Consider the following 9,447-nt stretch of genomic DNA (forward strand, 5'->3'; position numbering starts at 1 on the left):
AAAGCAAAGTGTTAACACAGATTAATGATTTTAGGGTAGAACCTAAAATATTTAGTGCCTTGATAAGAAAACTACTATGATTTGTACCACAGCCATCATCATCTAGATGCGTTCTTCTGTGATTTGGTGGGCTCTCTGAAACCCAATCTTACGGTAGAAAAAATTAAAACAAACACAGCCAAAGCTCCACCAAGCTCTGTCAACCCTTCTCCTAAAGCAAAAAGGCACTCACAATGCAGCACAGCAAAAGGAGGGAAGAAAAGCATCACTAAGTGAATTCTAAGCAGAATCTGAGCACTGGTGTCTGTAACAGCACTCCTGGGAACTCCTACAACAAGAAGCATCGAGGATGCCTCAGCTTCTGACATCACACCTTACTGCAGCCCTTCCAAGAGCCACAAATACCTACAGCTGTGTCCCACACAAGCTCACCTTGCTTCCCCCCAGGGTATTGCTCAAACAGTCACCACCTGCCCATGAGCTCAGTTTTCTCTTTTTGGCTTAAGTGAGACTCAATAGTAAAAGAACTGCAAGCTCCTAGGAGATACCACTGAGTTGGAGGGGCCCAGCATGCAAGGGACAGCCTGCCAGCATGCCCCTGTTTAGCAAAACTGCATCTGTCCTTAGATGAGAAGACTGAGAAACAGCACTGGTTTTCACTTCTTTCCCTTATATATCATTTTTTTTTTTCTTCCTTAATGTTTCTATTATATTTGTCTCCAGTCTGGGTGCCAGGAGGAGAAGTTTAGGAATTAATGGTTTGATACTGGGCTCCTGCATGTAAAAGGTTGTTGTTACTAATGCTTTCCCAAAGCACTGTGAGACTTTGATGTACACAGCTGGCCACCAAGAAACTGAACTGCCATGGTCAAAGTTAAACACATCTTCTACTTGATTACATGAGATGACAACCTAAATGAGTACATGTAACAGCTATTATCCCGTTAGTCATAATTTCAATCAGCAGGCATCAAACATCATTAGTTGTGATAGCTTTGGGATTTTGAAATATTTTTATGAAACACATCATTTAACAGAATACTGTGAGGCGTAGTTGGAATTATGTATCAGCTTGGCTTTTGGCTTTTCCTGGCAAGGGGGGACAGGGAGGTGAGGGATATTTATGTTAAGGAAAATGACAAAATGAAGCACTACAACAGATCTGAACAGAAAATTCAAAATAGGAAACATAGCCACAGGTCTTGGACTAGCATAAGGTGCTAGGAGGTATTTTGTTTGTTTTTGGAGATTTTTCAAAACAGAAGTAGTTTCGATTTACAAGCTCCAGAGCATAGTGAGAGGGGGAAGTTAAAATGATGTTATCATAAGAAAAATATTCCTGACCAGGTCTTTGTTATAAAGAAACCTCAGTTTATTAACAACAACATTTGATAGGTTAAATACTAAAGTTTAAGACTGAAATGTTACTAATCATTCACTTAATCATTCCTTTTGAAAATATATTGGTTTTGATAGGTTTCTTACATCAGCTTAATACAAGCTTCTATCAGCATGTTAGGGTTTTGTACCAAAGCTTTACGTGTCTGGATTCTGATCCCCACAAGCCATTAAACATGCATTTTGCTCATTCAAACAGTTTCACTAAAGCTGTTATTAATTTTTGGACTAATGAAATAATTTTCAGATTAGAAGTGACTGCAAACAGAAACAGTAACAGCCTGCTTCATGAGAAATGCATACAGAGGAAGGACATATTAACAAACACTTGCCTGTAGTCACTTACTACTTACTTGTAGACAGCATATGATAAATGTTCTAAGAAGATTAATAGATTTGGCCAAGCGAGAATACCATTAATGCAATTCAAAAATATCCCCTAGATACTCGTCCACCACCATACATACCTCAGCTATAAGAACTGGAATTGCTACTGCCTAACATATTGCACCTCTGTGAGGGACAACACAAGAGGAATTGGATGCAAAGTGTTAGCATTTGATTCAATAGCAAGTTAGGGCACGTTAGGGAAAGTAGGGAGCTCCATTTAAGGTTCCTACACAGGAACATAAAACACACAGCCCTAACCCAAGGATATTAAGACCAACCAACAACTGGGTTTTGAGCCATGGTGCTTCCATACTCATTTAGTTAGATGCAGGAGACCTTTCTACCCAAACCACAGCAAGCTCACATTGCAAATACATCTCTTTCCCTCAGCCCTCCATTATCAACATTTGAGGGGGGAAAGAAAAAACAAACCCAACACTTTAATGTTCACGTTAAGGATGCACTCTTTTCAACAGTACTCACAGAGAAAGAAAAGAAAGCAAGTTTTTCACATAATCTCTTCACAGAGATTGATTGATTAAACCTTGATTCAGGCTTTAGACATTACCAGCACAGCTCAGGTGATAAAGAGGTTTTCTGCAGCTGCTCTAAACAGACTTTAAACATTTCATTAGCTAAAAACCCTGCAAGCCCATTAGAATCATAGAACCACCCTGACATCCTAGCAAACCCAAAGGCACAGTGCATGAAACAAAACCTCACCAAGCAGGAACCCCTCTAGCCAAGTTCTCATTCCTCGTGCCCAAGAGGCAGCAGCACCTCCCAGCACCTCCCAGCCCCCTTCCCAGCTCAACCCCATGCTCCTACCTGGCTCCCTTCCTGGCAGAGGCACAGAGCTGAGCCCAGGCAGCCAAGGCACCACCAGAAGCACCCTCAGCTTGCTGAGGAATGAATACAGCCAGGCAAAGGTGAGCTGGAGGTGAGGGCAATCTCATCACACACACCTCTGTGGCTCCTGGGGACATCTCAGCACAGCTGTCAGTGGGTTAGTTGTTGCTGAGGCTAATTGGAAAGGTTGGAAAGGCTGGGTGGCACCCAGGAAAACCATCAGGTCCTGGGTCTTGTTCACCTGATCATATCCTACATCAGTGTCAAGACTTTATCATATCTTCCCTTTGCTGGGTCTAACCCAGGTTGTGTGGGGAAATCTGAATCTTACATGTGTAGGGGAGAAAATGCTAGGTTTTCTGTAGGATGGTCTTTGTACCAAATGTCAGGGGAAGAGCATGGTATTAGTAAGCAGGAATGAAGCTTTATTCCCAATTTTCACTTAAATTCAATTTGTCCTGGACTAAAACTACCTCTCACAATGTGCTCTTAGACCTAACAGAGATTTTAAGTGTTATTTGTCTTCTACAACACCATAGACAAAGGATTTACCAACTGCCTTCAGCAAACAAAGAACAAAATCCCTTGCCTGCAGGTGAAATGCAGGCTGAGGAAGGTACCTTCGAGAAGCAATGAATCTAGGAAGCTGAGCATGCCCCAAATACTGCTCTGTCTGCTCATCCATATGCTCAAGACTCATCAGACATTCAAAGACTCTTCCAGTGACTAATGGTGGGTAGGGAGCAATTGTCTGTATCTGAGGACTGGCATCAAGTAAGTTAACAGAAGTGATTAAACAGAAATGGAAAACGATCAATGAAGCACTGCAACAATTTTCTGGAGACCTTCACTCCTACATCCCAAATGGACTGGGCAGGACTGTGGCCAACTAAGATAACTAAGCATAGATTTATTAAATTCACAAAGAGCTACATGTGCAAAATAACCATAAAAATGTATGGTTTTTTGTATGTATTTTCTGTTATTTCCAGCAGAAGACTATAAATAAGACAATCTACAGACTTTAGTGCTTTCTATTCTTTCAAAACTTTTGCGGTGTGTGTCACTTTTCCCCTTTCATCCCTCAATACAGAAGCCACATTTAATGTACTGCTGGGATTTCCCATAGTTCGTTTGAAAGTATGTCATTGACCAGCTCCTGAGCATGGCACAGACCCACAGACCTTAAACCTTCATCTGTTCTCAGGAAGTCAATAGGAGCTTTTTCAGTCCTTCAGCACAGCTCAGAAAAAGTAAACCTGCCTTCCCCGAACCATCTCGGATTAGTTTGCTCTGCCCTTATTCACAAGTAGCATTGGTACTGCTGTACTCACAGCGATTTAGGGGGAAAACCCTAATGAAGATACAGGTCAATGAAAACTAAAATGGTAAAGGGTTTGGGAAATGCAAGTGTCAAGCACTGTTGTTGAACTCTATGATGTGTTTTTATAAAATTCTGTCTTAGGGGAAAAAAAGCCGATTCAATGTCACATCCATAAATAAGGATAGCACCCTGAACAAGAGAGGAAAGGTTTGAACATAAAAGGAAAACAAAACAAAACAAAAAGGCCATAAAACCCAAATGAGTTAAAATATTATTCCTGGGCAAAAATTTATTACAAATAGGTCTTTTCAGCCCTAACAGATGCAAAGAAAGTAAATGGCTCACTGAAGCCAGGTTTCAGGTATGTAAGGTACTCATTTATATCTCCTTCTCTGGTACAAGCTCTAACTTGTTTCTGTTGATCCTGCCTCTTTCTTTCAAGACTAAGAAAAGTCAAAAAAGATGAGTAGAGCTGGGTAAGTTTAACAGTTGGACTCATTTCTACATTTCAAAGCAGTTTCTTCATCTGAATGACATAACGAATTGAGAGAACAAACTGGAAATCTATCAAAAATAGACTTCATGGTATTATCTGCCAGATTGAAAAAGGCACAAAAATAGCCTGTCTCGCGACAAAAAAAAATCCTCATGTCTCACTATAAATAATATTTACCTTATGAAATGTATTCTGAAGTAATTTTTCTATATTTAAAACATATCTTCCTCTCCAGTGTCATGCTGAAGTCATGTCAAACAGGGATTTGACTTGAATCATATTAGAAAGCCAGCAGCAGTTTCAGTGCTTGCTGTAGCCAACTAGATTTGTCTGGAATCAGCAGTTCCTGATAGTACAACCTGACATTTTTGTTGCCTTCATGCTTCCAGGCTAGAAAAGCCACTCAGCAAATTAATGTAATAATAAAAATAAATGAAGAGATGTTAGTGCTCCCCTAAAACACTATGGAATCACTCCCTGTTAGATATACAAGACTGAGCTGGAGAAGTCTGCTCTGATTTCCATCGTTATTGATTGTGGTGGGACATTTCATTTACTCTTGAAATATCTGGCTGTACACTCAGTATAACCTATGTAACCTATTAATCACCGTGTTGTTTCTTATTAACAAAGAGACCAATTTTTGCCAATACGTTACTAATCGATGTTACGGAAGTTGTCTGACTGCAGCTGCAACAACCCCAAACATTTATTTATACCATCAAAAGAAAGGTTCGATACCAAAGCAGGAAGCTCACCCAAAACACCCACAGGCTCTAAGATTTTATCCAGTTTCATTTCGTATGCATGCAGATTACCACAGAACAAAGGATTTATACACTGGCTACTTGCTTTGAATGAATTACCAACAAAAAGTTCAATTTTGCTTAGAAAGTCAATGAAATTCACAGCCATGCTACTGATGCCCTGTTCTTAAAGACTGAAAGTGTTGCATTTATTTATCAAGCTTTATTGACAAAACCTCCACACTCCAACCCAGGGCTGAAATCATTGCATGAGGATGCTGACTCACTTCAACAGGTTAGAGGTTCTGTGAGGGTCCCCCATTTTCCCCTTGAGGGTCCCCTTGTAGCGAGGGGCCCCCCCATTGGGCCCCTCGCTACAAGAAGGACATCGAGGTGCTTGAGCGGGTCCAAAGAAGGGCGACGAAGCTGGTGAGGGGCCTGGAGAGCAAGTCCTATGAGGAGCGGCTGAAGGAGCTGGGCTTGTTCAGCCTGGAGAAGAGGAGGCTCAGGGGTGACCTTATTGCTATGTATAAGTACATTAAAGGAGGCTGTAGAGAGGTGGGGGTTGGCCTGTTCTCCCATGTGCCTGGTGACAGGACGAGGGGGAATGGGCTAAAGTTACGCCAGGGGAGTTTTAGGTTAGATGTTAGGAAGAATTTCTTTACTGAAAGGGTTGTTAGGCATTGGAACGGGCTGCCCAGGGAGGTGGTGGAGTCACCATCCCTGGAAGTATTCAAAAGACGTTTAGATGTAGAGCTTAGGGATATGGTTTAGTGGGTACTGTTAGTGTTAGGTCAGAGGTTGGACTCGATGATCTTGAGGTCTCTTCCAACCTAGAAATTCTGTGTGATTCTGTGTGATTTTACAAATGCAACCCACTTTCTGGGTAGCACTCTTTCTGACGGTAAACCTTTCTTCCATTTACAGCTACTGAAGTCATGAAGTGAACAGAGGGAATCTGAAATTCTCCCTTCTCATTTCTGTGTGCCAGAAGTTTTAAAATAGATTGCTGACCATGTATTAAGCATAGGTATCTGCATAATTTATATGAAGGAAGATACACTTTGTACTAAGCTGAGCTATGAATAGATAACTCTCTTAAATTGAAAACAAACCAAAAAACATAGATCCAGCTGTCAAGTGGAATGCGTATTTCAGTGAAAGAAAATAAAATTCATGTGGATTAAAACATAAGAAGCTTGTGAATTGAGAAATACAATCTTATATGCAATTAACCCTTCATCTGTTATCTGTTGTAATGATAGGCTCTATTTTCTCAGGATTTGATAGTACAAAGATAGAATTTGGCAGATCTGTACTACTTAATTCAGAAAACAGCCTTATAATTCATATCCATTGCTTTCAGGGCTATTTTTTTGGTCCTATTTTTCTGGAATGGACTTTTGAGGTCAAACTAATCTCAGCTGACCTCATTGACTTAGATGCCTTTGATTCAAGTGACCTGTGACTTTTTCTGCTATGTCCTAAGATCCCACTTAGCTCTTCCAGTTTTGTTTCCAAGCTGCACCAACTTCCATTCTAGCTTGGAGACCATGTCTGTAATATAAAAATACGTTATGACACCTTTAACACTTTTAAAAAAGAACAGGAAATATCTGTACATCATTTCTTTCCAACAAGCCTTTTTTTTTTTTTTCTTTTGAGATGGACGTGGCATCCAGCTCACCCTTTTAAAATGACCATTTACCATTTAACATAAATACCAAACCTTACTAGCAGACATTTACTTGACATTATTTGTTGTCACTTACTGGCCATTCTAACGCCAGCTATTCATTGACATAATGAAAATTACCTCTTATCTGCATTAGGATTTGTGACACATTCAGAATGCTTTGCCTAACTGCACCATCGACTTCAAATACTCATAGGCAGTGACCAATCTTCTATACTGTTAACATGACTGAACAGTAAATGGTAAGAGGTAGAGCTAGTTGCTCACCATGAAAACGGTTCTGGTGTACAAACTTAATGTGGTCTCATACTTAAAAAAAATGACAAAATTTTAGGTGTGGCCTCAGTTCTCATCTGTGATTTCCCCTTCTTTCAATGCTCACTTTGCTTCCCCTGTCTCAAGTAGGCACTGACCACAAGAGGCTTACCTCTCCCTGGGAATAGGGACAGCATCTGGTATGGTCTGGCTCTGACTGCCACTGGATTTCACTGAAAATAGTTCAATAGAAAGAGTCAGTTTCCTCAATATGACTTTTTCATTGCAGCTTTTTCAACTGCACATCCTAATACATTAATCTTTTTTTTTTTTTTTTTCTTTCCATACAGGATTCTTCATCAGGCTGTTGTGAACAAATAAGAGAACTTGACAACAACCTAACTCCTGCAGAAGGCAGTCAGTATTCATATTACCAGTTACAGCTATGAAGACTTTCTTGGGAGAAAGGCTATGAAACTTAAGTTACCGTAATCTGGAGTGAGCATAGGGAAGGGGTGAAGGGACTCCTCATGTATGAGAAGCATCTGTAATTTTGATGCAAACCACCAGGAGCTGTACGACTACCTATAAGAGATAACCTGTGTTGAATGACAAAAAGCCATTACAAGAAGCTGGACAGATATAACAGGCAGAGATAGATTAATAGATCTCCATGTGAGCATAATTGATTTTGGGCATGTACTCCATGAACTCTTCAGTAATGATTTATCTTAATTTGGTGGGTATAATACTGAGTTCAATCAGCTCCTCAGAGAGCCATCCATCAAACACATCATCAGCGGAGAGAAGTGCTGCCTTCTCTCTCCATTTTATCTTTCCTTTCTCTTTCATATCTGACTTAACAAACAAAGCAAGAGACCATTTTTCTTGTAGAAATAAATAAATCGCTGCTGGTTATTGAAGCATTTCTAGGTCAGGGAACCCACCAGTGTACATAAGAATCAATTTTTTTTCCCTGAACCATGAATTTTCCCTTGATCTGGGTTTATGACTACACAGCAGCCAAGAAATTTAGGGAAGGCACGAAGAAAGGAATAGTTCAGGCATCTGGGCTGAACTGTTAACAACTTCACTCCCTGTGCCCAGGCACGCACCCCAACATGTCCCACACTGTCTACAGAAAGTCACTAGCATTTTCAGTGCCCCCAGTCCTGCCAGTCTGCGGTGAGACCCAGCACGGTCACACACAGCTGGTCACACCTAAGGCAACTGCACCGCTGACAATGCACCTCCCACCCGCTGCAGCTCCAGCTCTGCTCAGCCTTTGCACACTGAGAAGGGAGAGCTAATGCTGTATTTAAACTGATGATGATAAAGCTTAAACAATCTTTTCTGCTGCAGCTATTTTTGTGCGAGGAACATTTTCTTTAAGGATTTATACTCGGGGCTTTAACAGGGCTCATCATTCTAGTAATGAACAAAACAGGAGAGACAGCTATTAATAAGAGGAGAACGCCTGAGTGCCTCCAGCACGCTCTGTCTGCCTCCAAGTAGAAGAGCCACGGGAAGCAAGCCCTGGGTTGGGCCATCTTCATTTCCCTGCGGAAGAAAGTGCTGCGGCAGACTCCAGAGCAGTGCCCATGTGGAATCCCTTGAAGACATTTTCCCCAGCATTACCAGCAGCACGATAATAGGCACTGGGCTTTGCTCCTGGGGTTCCAGCCTTCAGACTCCAGTTTAGCCCTGCTTAAAGCCTACCTCAACACACCTAGCTGCCTACTGCAACAGCAGGGACCTACGTTTTCCTTCCAGTAGCATCCTGCTTCTTGCCTATGATTGGTTTTCCCAGGTAGAGGGAAGTTTGGATAATCTCTACTGCTTTCTCTCAGGCTAAGCAGCAAGAGCCGGACTTCATCAGGGCACAGGAAGTGTGGGGAGAACAAACGTGTGCAACACGTTAAGGAGGTGATAGAGGGGAATCATCAGTGAGCTGCAGCCAGGGCTAAAATAACCTCAAGCATTAAAAGATAACAAAGGAGGATGGAATAAAAGTGTAACAGTCAGGCATCAATTTGAAAAATAAATATCATCTTATGCCCCCTTTTTTGAGTGCCTATTTTTTCTAACTTTATTATAAATTCTGAGAAACTGCAATGCAGTTCTTTCAAATCTTATTTAAGAAAAGAATGGACAGCAGTATTTGCTTTTACATGTGTAAGCTCATTGAAAAGGGCACCTCTCATATTTATGACATTCTTAACTTTTTTGATGACATTTAAATAATATTGCACTCCATCAGGGCAGAAAGCACACCATAATTTTGGGAACATTT

General features: G+C 41.0%; 1 long non-coding RNA gene across 1 annotated transcript; it reads left to right on the top strand.

The window, feature by feature from the left end:
* The first annotated feature begins 1,719 nt into the window (after positions 1 to 1,719).
* On the top strand, positions 1,720 to 3,659 carry LOC110352614 (uncharacterized). Its single transcript, XR_002401827.4, has 2 exons — positions 1,720 to 2,717; positions 3,131 to 3,659. It is a non-coding gene; the product is annotated as an uncharacterized lncRNA (long non-coding RNA).
* The last annotated feature ends 5,788 nt before the right edge of the window (positions 3,660 to 9,447 follow it).

Source organism: Anas platyrhynchos, chromosome 3 (genome assembly GCF_047663525.1).
Source record: "Anas platyrhynchos isolate ZD024472 breed Pekin duck chromosome 3, IASCAAS_PekinDuck_T2T, whole genome shotgun sequence".
NCBI lineage: Eukaryota > Metazoa > Chordata > Aves > Anseriformes > Anatidae > Anas > Anas platyrhynchos.